Source organism: Asparagus officinalis, chromosome 2, assembly GCF_001876935.1.
Source record: "Asparagus officinalis chromosome 2, Aspof.V1, whole genome shotgun sequence".
NCBI lineage: Eukaryota > Viridiplantae > Streptophyta > Magnoliopsida > Asparagales > Asparagaceae > Asparagus > Asparagus officinalis.
In genome coordinates this window covers 73,717,933-73,738,030 of record NC_033795.1, presented here as the reverse complement: position 1 = coordinate 73,738,030, position 20,098 = coordinate 73,717,933, and the positions used below count along the sequence as shown (strand labels likewise).

The following is a 20,098-nucleotide window of genomic DNA, read 5'->3' as shown; positions in this document are numbered from 1 at the left end:
ATTGTAGAACATAAGTTAGGCCAGCATTTTCACCATTGACTTTTACTGTTTGTGCATGTTTTTCAGGTGTTTGCTCCTTATTTCCAGGTTGTCTTATGAAAACATGCTCAACCACTTCCTGAGTCTGAGTTTGCTCTCTGGAGATTTCCTTCTCCTTTTCCTTTTCCTTTTCAGATGTCACCACACCATTTTGTTTTGCATGTGCACCAGAGACTTGAGTGGCTGTCTTATTAACAGGAACCCAAACTTTCCTTCCAGCTTTCCTTCTACAATGTTCAGTTACATGGCCAATAATATTACAAGAATCGCACCATCTTGGCTTGAGCTCATATACTACTTTCTGAGTATAACATTTCCCATCAGGATCCTGAATTATGAGCTGATCAGGCAAGGGGGTTTTTAAAGGGAGGTTAATCTCAAGAAGCACTCTAGCATAGGAAATCCTCTGTCTTGATGCTGTAAGTTTATCAGTAGTGATTGGTTTCCCTATAAGGCTAGCAATTTTACTTATCCCAGTAGCAGACCATAAATTCAACCTCAAGTTGGGGAATTGAACCCACATAGGGTAGCTATTGTCTTGTAACTTCTCCATGTCAATGTCTATCTTCCAAGGCATAAGAACTAAAGGTCTTGAGCCAAAAAACCAAGGTCCAGCTTCCAGAATATCATCCTTATGCTTTTCAGATTGAAAATCAAAGAGGAAGATACCAGGTCTAATTAAATGCACTTCAGGGATAGATATTTTCTCCCACAGCTTCTTAACATAAGTTTCCATTGATTTATACCTGACATTAAGCCCAATAACATGCCCAATTAAGGCATGCTTCCAGTATGATTCACCCTCTTTCCACTCATCCGCAGTAAATAAGACAGAATTAGCCTGAGCAGGTGGGATAAAATTTATATTTAAGCCATTTCCTTGCTTCCTATTATCTGTGAATAAACTCACAAAGGATTTCAAATTTCCAGAATTTGCTGGTATCTTTTCATTTTCCTTGGAAATGTGATCAGAATCAGCATTTCGATTTTCAGAATCAATATTATGATCGACATGAGAGCTTAGATCTTCATTATTCTTTCCTTCTAGAATAACATCCTCAACAAAACCAGATTCAATATCTTCCTCAAAATCATCTGCCCAATTGATAGAGTTAGAAGAGTTACCAAGCTGGCGAGAGATCAGGACACCAGATTTCAATAGCGGAGATTGAGGATGAGATAATGGATAAGATTTAGCCAGAACCTCATCCATTAGCATCTTCTTTCTAGCACCCTTTGGACCAGTACTATCCATCATCATCTCAGAGCTCAAGGAAGTAGACACACCTTTTACTGTTCCATTGTTTCTCTGATCATCACTATCGATTTCCACAGCATCATCAGATCCCTCAGCCATAGGAGATGAGGAAGGGTAGACGAAGATGGAATCCCTCAGTGCAGTATTAGCAATACCCTTACTCCCATTCTTCTTCTTCTTCTTCATCGTAGATCTAAGCGGAGGCGCACAGTAGCGGGAGAAAAATCGCCCGCTAACGTGCACCTAACAACCCGCTACTTTCTTAAAGTTTTCCTTCAATATTTAATTGTTTAGGATATTACTTTGAAAGGTCGTTGATTTATTAATTTTGGTTATTTAATTTTAAAAAAAATTAACTATTTAGGATATTATTAATTTTATTTTTTAAATATTAAGCTGTTTAAATACTTAACTGTTTTCAACGATCATTGATTTATTAATTTTGGTCTTTGATTTATTTATTTCAATGGAAAACTAAAGTGCCCACTCAATTATCCTAAAACCAAATAAGAAATTAAAAATTTTGAGAATTGAAGATTTTATGGATTTCTTACAATGTCATAAATCCAACATACAGATCCATCGCCCAAACACTTCCTTCGTGCAATGGTTAGAAGTACTTTAAGAAAAAAAAATTTCCGGTCTGATTACGTTGACTTTTGGTAGCTAATGTTGACATAATGATATACGCACATAAAGATTCCGGGCTAAACCGAGGCATGTAGGGGGCTAATCTGATATTAATTTATGTCGGTCTGGAACTCTTTGTACTGCGTAGGGTCGAGAGATGGATAGGGACCGGGGAGCGGGAAGAGATGCTGACTCAATTCTTGAGATGTGACTCTACGTAACAAGCTTCTTCAGTACAGCGTCCGCTCTTGTGGTTGGGATGTTTTCGGCCGGAGGCGGCTTGAAACGGTCCAACAAAGGATTTAATTAGAGTCAAGTTGATACTTGAGGAATAGTCCATGGGGAACTAAGGGGCTGTTTGGTTGACCTAAAATTTTAGAGTCTTACAGTTTTGAAGCAAAAAGTAGGTTTTTGAGCCATTACATGATTTCAAAACTACGGTTTGGTTTACCCTTTTTTTTTTTTTGAAAAATAGCTTTCTAAACAACAGCTAAAACAATGAATTTTATGGAAAGCCCAATTCCTCTATTTTAGCTCGGAAATAGGCTAAATTTTTTGACATTTGGTCCACCTAAGCAATTCCGCTCAAGAAAAGCTTTCTATGATGATGTTTTTCTTATTTTTTGAAAATAAAACAAACAAGAGTTTTGAATATGTTTTCGTATTCTTTACTTTATCATTCCATATCAAACACAAGTCGATGGGCAATTAAAGAATGAGACTTTCTACGGTGATAAACCCAATAACTTTAGCATATGTATAAATATATAATTGTGTACATAGACTCCTTGTCGTATTAATCAATTGCAAAGGTACCTCATGTAATTCTCTTTGTTGCGGATAGAATCTCCATAGTTTTACGCATAGAGAATAGACCCTCTTGGTGAATTGCTTTTTACTTATAAAATCATTAAAAATGTTTGAGAATGTTGACAGACCCCTATCTATGGTTCTATTGGTGAGGATAAACAATCAATTTTTTTTTTTTTTTACGTCCACTAGGAGTGTGTATTTGCACTTGGGTCAATACTACAGGAGGTCTCTTTCAAAACAATATAAACTATAGAGAGTCTACTCACAACAATTGAAACTATAAGAAATCTCTTTGCAATTGGGTGATATTACAAGGAGTCTGTTCTCAATAAACCCTAGATATCGAGTTAAGGTTGAACGTTGTACTGATAGAGTAGTCTTACATTGATAAAGCATTTTGAACACTAATATTATGCAATGAATACATCGATTTAGAATCGATTGTGAACCACGTCCACGATACCCTCCGTTGGATTTATTTTTCTTGTTTGAGATCAGTTATGGCTAGTGGGCAAAATTTGTGCTAAATTTCACAAAATCACCTTAACTTCTGATGACTATCGGATAACCATTCATAGCTTTCAAAAATATCAAAAGCCTACCTTAAGTTTACGGTATCAGAAAATCTCTAGCTTTAAGCTTTTATCAGAAAAGTGCTAACAACGTAAACCGCAATTTTCACATAGATAAGTAAAACTATGCGGGTGGACATTTTCCCAGTGAAAATTGTGTTTCAAAGCTTTTATAGGGATTTTCTAACAAAATATTAAAATTAAAGAGAGTTTTCTGATAACCCATAAATTTAAAGGAATGTTTTTTGATATTTAGAGTGTTATAGGGGTTATTTGATAATCATCCGAAGTTAATGGGGTTTTCCGATATGAAGCCAAAAATCTGTGCAGAGTGCCTTCTATACAATATCGTGTAGCAGATATTACTAATTAGTACAATGATCAGTCTACTAACCACTTCACTTATAATCAATAGCAATTATAATGATATACACTAATGGGGATAATTGGCTCATTTGTTACTATATTAATCTCGTAATTGGACGTTCATACGTACGTTTTAATTACTTGGATGACTAGTCATGTAATTAAATACTAATTAGATTGTTAATCGCTTCTAATATTTTCCATCAATTAACATAACGAATTTTCGTTACGTGATATAAAAAGTCTTGGTCATTTGACATAATTGATATATTTTTATGTATAATATATTGATCATATATGGACATGAAATTTGTGACATATCGGGAAACTTGTATTAAGGAATTATATTGCATTTGGCATCTTGTTCTTGCCCCGTTTGGCAAAGGGTTAATGAAGAGGGGTTAAAGAGAATGATTAATGTACTTAGCCCATTTGATAATCCAAATGACTAAATTATTAACCCGTTAAATAAGTTTTATTTTAGCCCTTATGATCAGTTTTAGTGTTTGGGGATAACAATGATTTTGACTATTTTCTTTAAGTATTTGGGAATAACAATGATTTTGACTATTTTCTTTATAATTAGAAGGGTTAACTCTTATTCCATCTAAATAGGAGTATTAGTTAACTCATTTTAACCCATCTAGAGGGGTTAACTTAACTCTTCTATATTTTTTATGTTTGACAAATTATGGAGGGTTAACTCACTTTAACCCTTATATAGATTTGTTGTGTTTGGCATGTTAAGAAGGGGTTAAGTCTCCTTAACCCCCCACTTAACCCTTTGCCAAACGGTACCGAAGATATTAACTCATGACATATTGAGTAAGCTACATTAATTGCTTAAATATAAGGGTTTTTCTATATAGAGTGCCCATGGGCACTCTATAGAATAGGAGAGAGATAGAGAGAGATGATTGAGGAGGGGGCCCACCTGATTTGCATTGGGATCCCCTCCCCAATCATCTCTCTCTATCTCTCTCCTCTCTTATAGAGTGCCCATGGGCACTCTATAGAAAAAACCCTAAATATAAATGAAGGTGTACACCTCAAATTGTCGGAAAGTGTTAGAAGTGAGTGGTTATCTAATTAGTATTTAGTTACATAACTGATCACCCAAACAATTGAAATAATTATATGAACATCCAATTATGAGATAAGTAAAATGAACATTGATCTAATTAACCAGACGCTAATGATATGTACATCAAATGATATGTACACTTCAAATTAATGTGTACTAGTTTCTATATGGAACTTAGTATTATGATACGGGCGTGCACATAATATTGCACGATTTTGATATTAACAAATGTTTATGTAACTTTCCCTCTAAAAATTATACTGTAAATTAGAAGTATCGCTAAAATAATATTGTTGGAGGTCTTATTACTCAATAGGGTTATTTGTGCACATACCGCTTAGACCATGGACATTTGTAAAACTACCTCCCAAATCATGGTCTTGGCAAAACAACTCAAGAATCATCAACTGTGAAAAAACTACCTCTAAGATCAACAAATCATCAACTTGGAGAGTAAAGATTGACTATTTTGTTGATAACTCAGCATTGCAATTACAAATTAGCCTATTAATGTTGATGATTGATTGATTTGAGAGTACTTTTCAAAATTGATGATATATAGTGGCGCAAATATTGAGATTTAGAGGGCATTTTGCAAATACCAATGACATAGAGGATATATACGTAAAATTACCTTCGTTAGATCAGAGATACATGACTCTGCCACCGAGCATTTATGAACTTATTGTTGTCAAATGGTTTGACTCGCAGCAGTTGGAATTTGGAGCCGTTGGGAATTTCCAAGGACATGATGAAGTTATGTAGTCAAAAGTGTATCGGTTGAACAGTTGTTAATTCTGATTGTATCTTGCTATGCAGTCAAAGTGGTACGTGGCGAACACTTGTTAATTTTTGTATTCACAAGATTATCCAAATTCCAAGGGTCCTGAGTTTATAATAACCCATAAATAAAATGAGTAGAGGCCGCAAATATTATGGACACCTCTCGATTGAATGTGTATCAGTTGAACAGTTGCAATTGTTTTGATCTTAGATTAGTGTACCTATAACTAGGCCTTTCAAAAAGCCGCGTCCGGCCGCCGGGCAGGGCGTCGGCCCCGGCCCGGGCCAGCCTCAACCGAAAAGTTCGGGCCTGGACGAGTTCAGGTCGCGGCTGCCTCAGCCGGCACTCGGCCGAGGCCCGGACCCCCCGGCCGGAGCAACCGTCACCACATGGTGACCGCTTGCCGAAAATACCGGCCGGGACGAGCTAGCCGTCTCGGCCCGCCAACGAGTCAACCAGAGGACCGTCTGGCAAAACGCACCCGGGCCGAGGCAACGGTCACATAGGTACCGTTGCCGAAAAACTCCGCGGGCAGGGCATACCAGCACTGGCCGGCGCAACGGTCACCAGAGTGACCGTTGGCAAAAACGACCGCCTGGGCAACGGTCACACTGAGTGACCGTTCCGAAAAAAATCTGGCCCGGCTGGCCCGGTCCAACGTCACCAGAGTAGACCGTTGTGGCCCAAAACGACCGGCGTCGGTCGGGCCAGCCCAGCCCGACCGGCACAACGGTCATTCCGATGACGTTGTGGCCAAACAGATCGTCGTGGCCGGGACCGACCCGGCCCGGCCCGGGCCGGCCATAAGGCCATAATCGGTCGTTTGAGCGTTTTGTCCCCAAAAACGGTCAAAAAATGCCTATTTTGTGAGGTTATTTTGGTCATTTGCTTAGGGGGCTGGTTCTATAAATAGAGAGGGGTTTTCATTTGTTTTCTTCACACCAAAACTCATCTACTTCTCTCTTATACTTTTATACTCTCTCTTACACTCTTATACTTTCTAATCCTTTCATCAAATGGCTTCCAGATCTGATTATGAAGAGCAAAACCTATCTCCCGATCCTGAAATGAGTCCTCCTACTGGGTCTACTCCTACCGAAGTTAATCCCGAATCCGGTGGCGACGAATCTGCACCAAGAGCTCCTAAAAGGCCAAGATCCGATGTATTGAATTTTTACGAGAAGATCGACGTCACCAAGGATGAACACAGTAGGATCCTCACCCAGATGGCTATGTGTGTGTTGTGTGGCAAGATTTTTCAAGCTCATCATAAGAGCGGCACCAACCACCTCAAACGCCATTTAGATAAACACAACAAAGGCCAGTTTAAAAAAATTTCTCGTCAAACCTGTCAATGTGATATTTTAAAATATTATCAGGAGGAACAAGAAAAAATAATTTCTTATTTTAAAAATTTAAACTGTAAATTTTCTTTAACTTCTGATATTTGGACATCTAGAGCACAAACTGGATATTTATGTATCACAGCACACTGGATTGATGAAAATTGGCAAATGTTTAAAAGAGTTGTTTCTTTTATTGCAATAGAAGAGTCACATACTGGTGCTAATGTTGCAAATTTAATAATTGAAGAACTTATGAAATTAGAAATTTCAGAAAGAATATTTTCTCTTTCACTAGATAATGCAAGTAATAACAATGTAGCTGTTGATTTTATCAGATCATCTTTATCATTGCCATGTCATGGTGATCTTTTTCATATTAGGTGCATCTGTCATATTTTAAATTTAATTGTTCAAAGTGCATTTACTGAAATTAAACCCATGATAGAAAAGGTTAGAACAGTTGCTTATATGCATAATGCTTCTGAACAAAGACTTAAAAGATGGAAACAATTTTGTAAAAGAAAAAATATAAAGCCCAGACTAATTCCAAAAGATGTTGACCATAGGTGGAATTCCACCTATGCAATGTTAAGTGTAGCCATAGAATATAAAGACACTATAACTGATTTTATAAACTATTATGTTTCTAGTTCTAGTTCTGGTAGCACTTATAGAATAACTGAAGATGAATGGACAATTATATGTAATTTAAATGAAATGTTATAAGTTTTTTATGATGCTGCTATAATGTTATTATCTGGCTGTTATTATCCAACCATTACTTTAGCTGCTTTACAAATTTTAAATATTCAAATTTTTTTTGGGAAATATCGTATGGATGATACTTTTGGACCTATGGTTTTTCAAATGGAGATCAAATTTAATAAGTACTTTAGGCCTATTCCTCATATTTTTGGTTTGGGTGTTCTTATTGATCCATGCTTGAAGGATATTGGCCTTCGAAGTTTGTTACAATCCTTGTATGGTAATCAGATTATAGACTTAGATGATGGAACCACCCTTACTGCTACTACTCATCATTTAGCTATTAGAAATTATTTTCAAACCTTATATGATGAGTATGCATCTAGACATGGTGTAGCTACACAACAGTCTACAGCTTCGGTTTCTTCGAGCTCATCCCGAGGTAAAAGTGTAAGTTTTGATAAGTATGCAATGGTAGCTGAGCTAACTGGTGGATCTGGACTTGGATCGTCATCATTGGAGGTTTCTAAAATAGATGAATATTTATCTGCTTCTTTAGTTAAATGTCAAGGAAATGTTTTAGATATTTTGCAATTGTGGAAAGTATATGGATCAATTTCGTATCCTATACTTTTCACCATGGTTCGTGACTTACTAACAGTGCAGGTTTCGACGGTAGCTTCGGAATCCGCCTTTAGCACAGCAGAACATTTGATCGACGACCACAGGACATGCTTAGATCTGTATACTGTACAAGCAGTGATGTGCTTACAAGATTGGTGGAGGTACGAGAAGCGAACGCAAGACATCGATCGGATGGCTGGAATTGAAGATAAATTTGAAGAATTGGAACTAGCAGATAGATATAAAGAATAAATTATAATTTTTATATCTTAGCTTAAATTTTGTAAAGAATTATTTTGGAAATAGTTGCAAATAATAGTGATATAGGTGAGTAGATGCCAACCTAGTTGGGATGTACTTATCTATTGTGATGCGATAAATTCCAAAATAAATTTGTACTTGTAATTTGTAAATGATTTATTAATTATTAATAAAAAATTTGTTTTTTTCCAAAATAAATTTGTACTTGTAATTTGTAAATGATTTATTAATTATTAATAAAAAATTTGTTTTTATCATTTTTTATTTGTAATTTATGTGATTTATTAATTATTAATAAAAAATTTGTTTTTATCATTTTTTATTTGTAATTTATGTCATTTTAAGTGCTTAATAAAATTATTGTTTTTATTAATTTTTCTTGTCTTTTTTTGTATAATTTAAAATTTAAATAAAATTTAAAAATTTTGATAAAAAAATTTAAAAAAATTCCGGGCCAGCCCGGAACCTGGCCCGGTCAGGTCCGGGTCCGGGTCCGGGCTCCGGTTTTGCCCAGCCCGGGCCCAGATTTTCGGGCCAGGCCGGCCCGGCCCGGCCCGGTCCGGATGGACAGGCCTACTTAAACCAGCTTTAGTGACCTCTAATTGTAGCCTTTCAAATATGTAGAGCTTATTAATGATCTCAGAGTTAAGAACCTTTAATTTTATCTATACTAGGAGAGATACACGTGCATTGCACGTTGTTATTTGTTCAGTTTATTTCTTTAGCGTAACTTGGTTATAAAAGCTTTTTTTTTAATCTCAACTTGATGATGTAATATTATCTGTGAACTTTCTTAATACTTATATTTATTTTTTATTTTATGTGTCGTTGTGACCATAAGCAATGTAAGCTACAAATTATTGGAAAAGATTATTCGCTTATAAACCATGATCAATTTAAGCTACACATTATTCGAAAAGATTATTCGCTCATATAGCAATCAATTTCTTCAATGCCTCTAATCTAATAATAACATATGACATAAAATTCTTATGAAGTAAAAAAAGAAAAGGGAAAAAACTTTTGTCTTAATCCCTAATGACTGTAGAATAAGAAAACATATCATAATTTAAGAAAACCTCTCCATAAGTTTGCAAAGATAACCACATTAAACTATTACGTTGCTCAATTCTTATTATTTTAAAACTACTTCATCAAATCATTGAAGTAACTATTACATCCGCAATTCTTAAATTATTTTGATATCAACTTCTCCAATCAAGAGTAAAAAAAAGAAATTAGAGGGAAATTAGTCCCTCAAATTGCTAATTATACAATTGATTTGAATAACTAATTTCAAATAACTTAAGAATTGATTTACCTAATAATAATTTCAATGCTTTGACGAACTAATTTCAAAATATGAAAGGTTTAAGGGACTACTAAAAAATACTTTACTCAATAATTAATTAATTCTATAATTTGGTATCAATCAATTGGTTAATATTTACACGTGCAATACATATTATGTTTACAATGCTAATGTGCTCTAAGCTTCCCTCTACTCTTTAGTTATTTACCAATTCTAATTAGATTATTTTTTTTATTAATCGGTTTTGAATGGAGAGAGCTTTAATTCGAGAGTTTAACCTTCTTTATACTCTTTAATTGTCAACCAATTCTAATTAGATCAATTTTTTTATTAATTAGTTTTGAATGGAGAGAGCTTTAATTTAGAAGTTTAATTTTAATTTAATGGCTTTAGTTGATAGCCACTTATAATTAGGATAAGAATGTTAATATTAAAAATGATTAGGGGTAAAATTGACCAATAACAGTTTCTCAAGAACTCTCGCTTTTAGAGGGAGTATGATAGCTCTTTGATCACATGGGCTATTTATTTTCTTAATCGTATTTATTTATCTCATATTAGTTTTGTGTTTTTCATGTCTCTTATACCATCGTTATTCGTATTCGACTTTGACTGTTTCGGGTGAGAAAACATTCGTTTAGGAGAGAGTTGTCAGAGTCGAGGATGTTGTTGTGGATGCTCATTTGATTCTTGTGGTTGGCGAATTTGTTAGTGGAGTCTCTTATGCAAACCACTAAACAAGTGTTTAGAATGCACCAAGGTTTGACGCCCCAATGCCCCCCCCCCAAGTTGGTGACTTGAGGGAAAATATGGTGGAAGTAAAATTCAAATTAAGAATGAAATTAGACTTGGACATTTTCTTACCACTGCTATATATCTCTGTCTTTTATGCTAACTCGAATAGTGCTCGGTGTGACTTTGGACGAGTTGATGATGTTTGACCCTGAGCAAGGGACAAAAGACCATGCTGCTCAACTAGCCTCTGCATGTCCGGCTTTTTCGTCAACCTATAGGCTTGACACGTGACGTCTCCTTATTGGCTGATTCTCAAAAGTTGGTTTTCTAGCATAACATTTATGAATATGAACTCAGGGGTTTTTTATTCGATCATATCCATATTCGCATGACATTATTCGATCATATCCATATTCGTATTTGTCATGCCTTGCTTCCCAGAAATACCTGATGGGCAGGCTAGGCAGCATATATGATTGGGCCAAACACCGCCTAAAAGTATATTATTTAAGCCTACATCTCATCCACCATATCCAGAACGGAATATCATACATAAATATAAACATAGGGAAACTGAGCCACAACAAATAACGCATACACAATACAAAAACTTAGCGAAAATAAAGATACTAAAACAAAAGTAGATAACAAGTTCTGCAAATGCTGAATAACATAAAGGGTATCACAATTCTGATATCAATGTCATCCTCACAGAGAACATAATAACAAGGTCGCATAGCCATGCAAGTCTGGAATAACAACTAAAATAACTAAGTACATAAGAGCCACTATATAATAACAAAAAGGTAAACATGAATAATAAAGTCTAGTAACGAGCAAGCTAGAACAGATACTGGATAAATAGATAGATTAGTTGGTTGGTGATAACCCCATCTACTAAAAATCACTAGACTTAGGGGTGCTTGAAATCAAGGATGAAATGCCTGGATGCACCACTGATGTGCAAACGAGGACGGTCAGAAAGTAGTCTAGCAAGTGATAAAATAAAGAAGTGATTTTTACATATAACATGTATCATGAATGGATAACTAGTATAAATGAAAGAAAGACTATATAACTTCATCACTTTGTTTTCTTTCATGAATAAGAAACATGCATCTCGAAATCTAAATCACAAAACAGAGCTAGCAAATAACCAGATATACAACAATACAGAGATCACAGCGAAAGTGCGCCTTAAATTCTTGAGTGTGATGCAAGGGTAGTGTTTGCATCTAACTATTCTTATATTGCACGTAATCTTGTTAGGGAAAACTTTCAAGGGACAATGTGTGTTTGGTGTGTGGGAACGTTAATTGGATTCTTGCTTTACTTAGTTTATGTACATAGACTCATCTGGCACTAGTGCTCAAATATAACCTCAGGCCACACATTATCTATAAGATGTTAAATTCCCTCTCACTAGTTACCCACATGAACATTTTCATTACTTCATTATATATGATATATTTTCGCTATGCCTGAATAACTCAATCCATAGAGAACATCTATCATGTGGGTGCCCTCTTCGACTGGGTTTCTAAAACAAACGAAACATGCCCATCAGAGATCAAAGCAAGTCATTCATGACTTGATGCACGCGGATACTTAATTTCTTTCTTGGTTTATCATGCTTTATACTTGATTAAATTTTTGGTGGTGGAGATTCATGACCCTTCACTCACAATCGCAATGTATCCTAGACTAAGAAAACATTCTTGATTTAGTATCGTGAAGGATATGCCTAATATCCAAACATAAGCAATCATCGTCATCATGTATGTACTATATCATGGTACCTAATCATGCATACCCCTGGGGCCAACATGCATAATGTCCTTGGATTCAAGGTCATGACATAACATAGCATAGCATGACAGAAGTATATGATAAAACACTATGCGATAACATAGCACAACAAGCTTTACTTGCATATATATAAATATGGATATATCATGATTTTGATAAAACAATCATACATAAGGAACTATAACCAAGCAACTACTTTATCATCCACGTTATCTTAAAATGGAAAGAACAAGCTTAACTGCATAATTGATATCGTAATTCATGAATAAAAACCAAAGAATCGTGAAAATCAAGCTTGAAAGGATCAATTTTCCATTATCAAAAGAACTAGTTTCCCTGTACTGAGCACGTGCTTTTGGAGTTTGGGTAGGTGCGCTCACCTTGATGCCATGTCAGCCAAGTTCTAAAAGAAAACTTGAGAAATCCAAAATAGAAAAATCATCTTTGGAAAACCCACTTGAGCATATGCGCTCGTTGATTGGGCGCTTGCATTCAAACCTTATAAACCAAACTGCTATGGGGGTTTCACTGAGCGCGTGTGCTGGACAGATCAAGCGCATGCGCTCGTGCTGAAATCCGCTAGTTTCAAAATATTTTCAATTCAATATTTCCTCAATTCAAAACCAAATCAAAAATCAACTTCAACCCAAGTTTTCTACTACCAAGAAGAATCTATTCCATCAATTTTCACACCACACAATCTAGTATTTCTAAATTCACTATTAGAACTCAAGGGCTCACAATCCAAACTAAAAACGGGGACAACTCCTTATCTAATCCAATCAAAACTACCTATAAATATTTGTGACGTTCAACTTGGAAAAGTATGTGACGCGTGTCAAAAAATCGAGGATTTAACAAAATCAGATGGTTCAAATTAATTCGATCGGAATCTATGGTCAAGATTTATTCGGAGCAGGATAGGATTCTTATAGTATTTGTGATCGGGCTAAGCACGAAATGACAATCAAAATCAAAATGAGAGATCTAAATGTAGTGCTCCTGGGGTGGAGCTCCAAGTTTTTGGCATCCGAGACGCAAGAAATGAACGCATACAGGACCTTTTCAAGAGCACAGGTGATTAACAACACGAAAACCTGATCTTCGCGTATCACGGTCTTCACTTTTTTTAGGGGTGCTCACACAGAACAACCTGATCTAATTAAGATGCATGCTCTGCCTTTCTTTTCATAATAATATTTAAGGCAGGCATTTGCTGCCAGGTCCAATTATGTTTGTGTATGTGTATCCATTCTCCTGCATGTGATGGCTAGTTATTAAAAGGGAAAAAAAATGAAAGAACATGATTAATGAAGCTAATCACAAAAAAAATTTGGATATAGTTTTTATTGTCGCTAGCTGTTGTTTTATCAGAGAACTATATGGGTAGCAATTGAGAGTTTATGACAGTTAAAATTCAGACAATTAATGACTTAACATTCATTGTGATTTAATGATTTTTATTAGAAAATGCATAATAGTTCACTTGAGTAAGAAAGGGCGGCAGGATGATCTAATCTTTTCCCTCTGTCTCAAAGAATTGGAAGATTCAAACCCCCTCTTCGTCATTTGTCTGTTCACTTCAAATGTATGGAGATTCTTTCAGTCCCATTTTGGTCACAATATGGAGGGCCAAATAACTTATATGATCTCATTCATTCCAAAAGAGGGTTCTTAAGGATAGCAAATCAAAAGATTATTTGGCAATCCCCGTTTCCAATTGCCTGTTGGTGCTGAAGAAATTTGTGATAATAATTATTTTTCTGTATATTTATTATACCAAGTCTTACAGCATATATACAGTTTATCATCCACCAATCTAGGAGCAGTTTTAGGTAAGACAGCAAATACATGATTACCCATAATACGATCCACTAATCTAGGAGTTATTCTAAGTAACTTGTTTCAATGACAACAATTACAGGATGTCATCTAATCAATTACTAATCAGTCAAGATTCTTTCCTTCAATACTCCCCCTCAAGTTAGAGTGGATATTGATCACTCCTAACTTGTCCAGCAACAATGAAAACTGATTTGAACTCAGGGGCTTCGTGAAAATGTCTGCTGGTTGCTCCTTGGTTCTTATATGCTCTATTTGAATCAATCCTCTTTGCACTTTCTCTCTTACAACATGGCAATCTATTTCTATATGCTTGGTTCTTTCGTGGAACACAGGATTAGATGCTATGTGTATTGCGGCTTTGTTATCGCAGAACAGCTTGACTGGTTGTGAATGTTTAACATTCAAGTCCTTTAAAATGTATTGTAACCATGTTATCTCACAAGAAGTAGTGGCCATAGAGCGATACTCGGCTTCTGCACTCGAACGTGAGACCGTACTCTGCTTCTTCGTTTTCCATGAAATGGGAGCGTGTCCGAGGAAGATGCAGTAACCTGTTGTTGACCTTCTAGTGTCTTTGCAGCGCGCCCAATCTGCATCACAATATGCTCTTAATTCTAATGGTCCTTTTGAAGGTAGGAAAATACCCTGACCTGGTGTCTGTTTGAGATATCTCAACACCTTGTGAGCTGCATCTAAGTGAGGTTGTCTTGGTTTATCCATGAACTGGCTGAGTATATGGACTGCATACACAAGGTCCGGCCTTGTGATTGTAAGATAAATGAGACGTCCAACAAGCCTTCGATATTGAGATGCGTCTTCTAACAATCTTCCATTTTCTTGTGTGAGGGTTATATTTTGCTCAACTGGAAAACGTGAAGGCTTTGCACCAAGGAATCCTGTGTCTTCAAGTATTTCCAAAGCATACTTTCTTTGGCTTAATGCAATGCCGTGCTTGGACCTCGCTACTTCCAATCCAAGAAAGTATTTCAACTGTCCCATGTCCTTCAGTTTGAAGTGACTTGATAAAAAATTTTTGGTTCTCATAATATCATCTAAGTCATTTCCTGCGAGAATTACATCGTCCACATAAACCAATAAAGTTGTAAAGAGACCTTGCTGGCTTCGGACGAACATGGAATAATCGGACCATGATTGCTTGAAACCGGCTGACTTGAGAGCTGAGGAGAGCTTCAAAAACCATTGCCTAGAGGCTTGCTTCAAGCCGTATAATGATTTGTGTAACTTACAGACCTTATTCTCCCCCTTTCGTTCGAAGCCAGGAGGAAGTTGCATGTACACATCTTCATGAAGGTCTCCATTGAGAAACGCATTATTCACATCCAGTTGGTGAAGATGCCAATTTTGTTGAGCTGCGAGGCTGAGCAAGACTCGAACTGTAGTGAGCTTGGCAACTGGCGCGAATGTTTCCCTATAATCAATGCCTTCTACTTGGCTGTAACCCTTGGCCACTAACCTGGCCTTATAACGTTCAATGGTTCCATCGGGATTGTACTTGATTTGACATAAGAAAGAACATGTGAGAGACTATGAGTCGTACCAGGAGTTGTGACCTTGTTCGAAGAAGACGACGGAACGAGACGTGAGGGGAGGGCCGCATCAATGTGAAAGTCCTGCAATGCAGTAGGGAGTTTTGTAGCTCGAGAAGACTTGCGTGGTCGTGGTGAAGATTGTTCTGTAGGCAGAGATGATTGAATGGGATCGGAGGAGATTGTGTCAGAATTAGAAAAAGTGATATCATAAGGTACATGTTCTATAGATGGGAGAGATTTGGAAGAAGAGTGATTAAGATGGTGTTCAGCGGAAGACTGGGGGTTTTGAGGGATTGTAGGTGGAGAGTTATATGTGGGACTCGAAGGAGGAATTGTAGGAGTTGGAATTGAAGGATTATCATAATGGGCCAAACGAATTGGAGAAGAAAACAAATCAGAATTTTGTGATGGAAAAGACTCTGAATCTTTCTTGAAAGGAAACACATTTTCAAAGAAAACCACATCCCTTGAAACTAGGGATTTCTTAGTTGTCAAGTTATAAACTTTATACCCCTTTTGGCCGTGTGGATAGCCAAGGAAAATGCACTCCATTGATCGAGGGTCAAACTTACTAGGACGAGTTGGATGTGTTGATACAAAACATTGACAACCAAAAACTCTTAAATGATAATAACTGGGTTCCTTATGGAAAAGTTTTTCAAAAGGTGTTTTCCCCTGAAGAATTGGAGTTGGTGTTCGATTAATCAAGTAAGCTGCTGTGAGTATGGCATCCCCCCAAAAGGGTTTCGGCAAATTGGCTTGGAAAAGGAGAGCCCTAGCTACATTTAGCAAGTGTCGATGTTTGCGTTCAGCCACACCATTTTGTTGTGGTGTGTTGACGCAGCTAGTTTGATGGATAATGCCTTTAGAAGAATAAAATTGAGGAATCTTAAACTCCGGACCATTATCACTCCTAACGACCTTAATATTTTTACCAAACTGAGTTGCAACCAAATGAATAAAATGGATGAGGAGAGTACGTGCTTCAGACTTGTGTTTCATTAAATACACCCAAGTGCTTCTTGAATAGTCATCAACAATGGTTAGAAAATATTGTGCACCAGAAAAAGTTGGAACATGATAACCTCCCCAAATATCAATGTGAATTAAATCAAAGCAGGATACACTCCGAGTAATACTTAATGGAAATGGTTGTCTAGTGAGTTTGGCTAAAGGACAAACAGAACAGGAGCTTGAATCACAAGCTTTATTTGAAAGGAATGAAAATAATAAAGATGCTTTATTTGAAGGATGACCAAGTCGTTGATGCCATAAACTGTCCGAGTCGGTGTGTACCGCATTGCATGTTCCTTTCTGTGGTAGATTGAGTCGGTAGAGTCCCTCCTTCTCAGTTCCCGTCCCAATCATCTTCCCCGATTGTAGGTCCTGGATAACACAATATTAGTAGTAAAGGCTCTATGAGGAGAAGAAAGGTTGACATAAGAAAGAACATGTGAGAGACTATGAGCCGTACCAGGAGTTGTGACCTCGTTCGAAGAAGACAACGGAACGATGTAACACCTACTGTCGAAAGTGTTCCACAGTTCACTTTATCAATGAATGGACAAGCTCATCGTCATGCAGAGCTGCAAAGGCTCCCAAGCTAGCATTGGAAGGGCGGGAACTTCCAACTATTTCAGTCTCGAGCAGTCCAAAGAGAAGGACGGGAACTTCCAACTCATTGATGTAATTATGGAGAAGGTCGCATGTTTCAATTTGAGAGAAAGAATATATTTCTACTATTATTTCTGTAGGACACTATCTCGTGTCCCTAATCTTATATATGAATAAAATGAACATGGACTTTTCCCTTGTTTTTTTTTGCTAAAAAAATGCATAATAATTTTGTAGAAGGAAAACCACAGTTCATGACATTTAACCCGTGTATAGATTTTAGCATTCTATATTAGTTAGTTGGTTAGTTTTCTATTTTTTATTTTTTATTTTTTGAGTTGAAAGCTTTTGATATTTTGGTTAGTAAAAAAATAAGTTGCATTATTTTTGTGCAAAATAGCTACAAATTCCTAATAATATTGTGAAATTTCTCCTTTATAATGAAAATGTTTATTTTCCAGAAACCACCTTTAAAGTAAGGTCATTCTACAGAAACCATCTTTGATTATTAATTTACATGTAAACCATCTTTAAACGATTTTTAGATGTAATCAACCGCCTAGGCCCACTTTTAAATCAAGTTTTCACAATTTTGTTGTTATTATTACTTATCAATTACAAAGTAGAGATGATCCTTAATAGAGGTTAGGTGAGGACAATCAGTTAAAAAAATAACTGGAAAGTAAGCTCATGTGGTTGATTGTTAAAAAAATTAAAAAAAAACTTTAATGATGGTTTATACGTAAGTTGACCACCGAAGGTGATTTGCTGTAATGATTAGTTGTCAAATACTCCATCTAGTAGAGATTATCCTTAGTGGAGGTTAGGTGGGGTCAATCACCTAAAAATACTTAACTGAAAAGTAAGCTCAAGTGATTTAATTATAACAAAAAAATTTCTTTAATGACGGTTAACATCTAAATTGACCATCAAAGGTGAGTCTATAGAATGACCATATCTCGAAGATAGTTTTTAGGGAAGAAAACCCTAATAAATATTTTAAGGGTATCTAAATTAAAAAAAGATATAAACTTTAAGGTACCAAAGTGCAAATAACCATGCAAAACTAGAAAATTAAAAGCACACTGGACTAGTCAAGATTAGAGGGACTGTTGGTGGGACAAGAGACTAAATACCAACATGTGTGGGAACAGATGTTACCGTTGCCTGTCAATTTTGGTCCCCATCCTTTCATCAAACCCTAGAACATAAGCCTTTAAGACCAACATTTAGTGAACTTCAAACAAACTGCAGAATGAATGAGGTTAGGTTGCAGCCATACCAGGGCCCTACTCAAACAAAATATTAACATTACCAAAAAATCATGAAGTATATACATCAGAATGAAAAATTCCTCAAGGACCCAAAATATAGGACCAATTAGGGACAAATGAGGTGTCTCCCTCCTATTGGATAACGAGTTAGCCGTCATTAATGATGACCAACTCATTATCCAATAGGAGGGGGACACCTCACTTGTCCCCCTTATTGGTCCCATATTTTGGGTGCCTGTAGCAAAACTCATTGTTTGCTCCAACTATAACCTCACAATTTTACCATCTGATTTCGCCAAATCTCACCAAGTCATGCCCGGTCGATAAGTATCCTTTACTCAGGGTTAGGAAAAGAAATACGGAATGCAATCACTAATTTACTTCATATATAACGATGTCTTGCTAACAGAATCAAATATTTACAATCCCAAGATCACTCCGTATTTTGAAAGAAATGCAACTGTCAGCAATTTCTGATGAAAGAAAACGAAAGTGGAATTGTTCACCACTGCTCACATTTCAGACCCTTGTCTAATGGGAAATGAGAGGGGAAAATGGGGGAGAAAATGCCGAACACCTTGAGCAGCATTCCCGATTTCTTTACTGATTAGTTTAGTTGCATTTTCCTGCAGGCACAAGAATCAGATGGCAAGTAAAATATCTCCTGCTAACGAGAATATAAACTAAAACATAAGAGTGAATGTTCTTATGTGTAACATAAAACAAAACATAATGATGAAAATTTGATTGTCCATGTCCTTGTGCAGAGTAATATCAACTAAAACACAGCGATGAAATAGAAAGAAAAGGACCACTGACCAAAATAATCTTTTAAATCGTTCTAAATTGCCATATTAGGCTTAACGGGCATAAAAGCCAACTGATTTAAGAACACATTTTTAATTAAAAAAATGTGCATATATATCTCCATGTGCACATGTATGTGCTGATAGGTGCGAGCAACACGAAGCAAAGAATTGTTGGGACTAGAAGGGTACGAAAAAACAAATTTACCCATAATGAAGACTGTTGGTAGAAAGCCTTCAAACTACTAAAGCCTATACAGGCAGTTTATTGACAGTTACCTCAAATTACTTGTAATGCTGTCATGTCAGTCAAATAATGTCATCTTGACAACCGCTCTGTGAATTTTTCTACAAAGGGACCGTTTGGTTGTTTGCTTTTGTAGTGGTAGAATGGGTAAAGTTGTTGTAGCATAGTTAGATAAGGAAAGTCTATGTGGCACCTCTGAATGCTGTCGTTCTGACATTTTCCCTCCAATTTGAGTAGAAATGGGAGGAAAGCTATTGTAGATGCAGTATGTTTCATCCCCCAGCTGTATTATTTACGTACATAATTTTTCGCTCATATTACCACCTTACTCCCATTAGAAATGTCAAAAGGTTTATATCCCATATAAACTGAACTATTTGAACACATTGGAAAACAAGGACAAGGTAAACTCCTCATCTTACTT

General features: G+C 36.3%; 1 long non-coding RNA gene across 1 annotated transcript in view; it reads right to left on the bottom strand.

Annotated features, from left to right (window-relative positions):
- The window catches only part of LOC109831602, a 6,493-nt gene continuing 5,360 nt past the window's right edge, over positions 18,966 to 20,098 (bottom strand). Inside the window, exon 2 of the long non-coding RNA XR_002244473.1 lies at positions 18,966 to 19,247. This is a non-coding gene — a long non-coding RNA (uncharacterized LOC109831602). The remainder of the gene's footprint in view (positions 19,248 to 20,098) is intronic.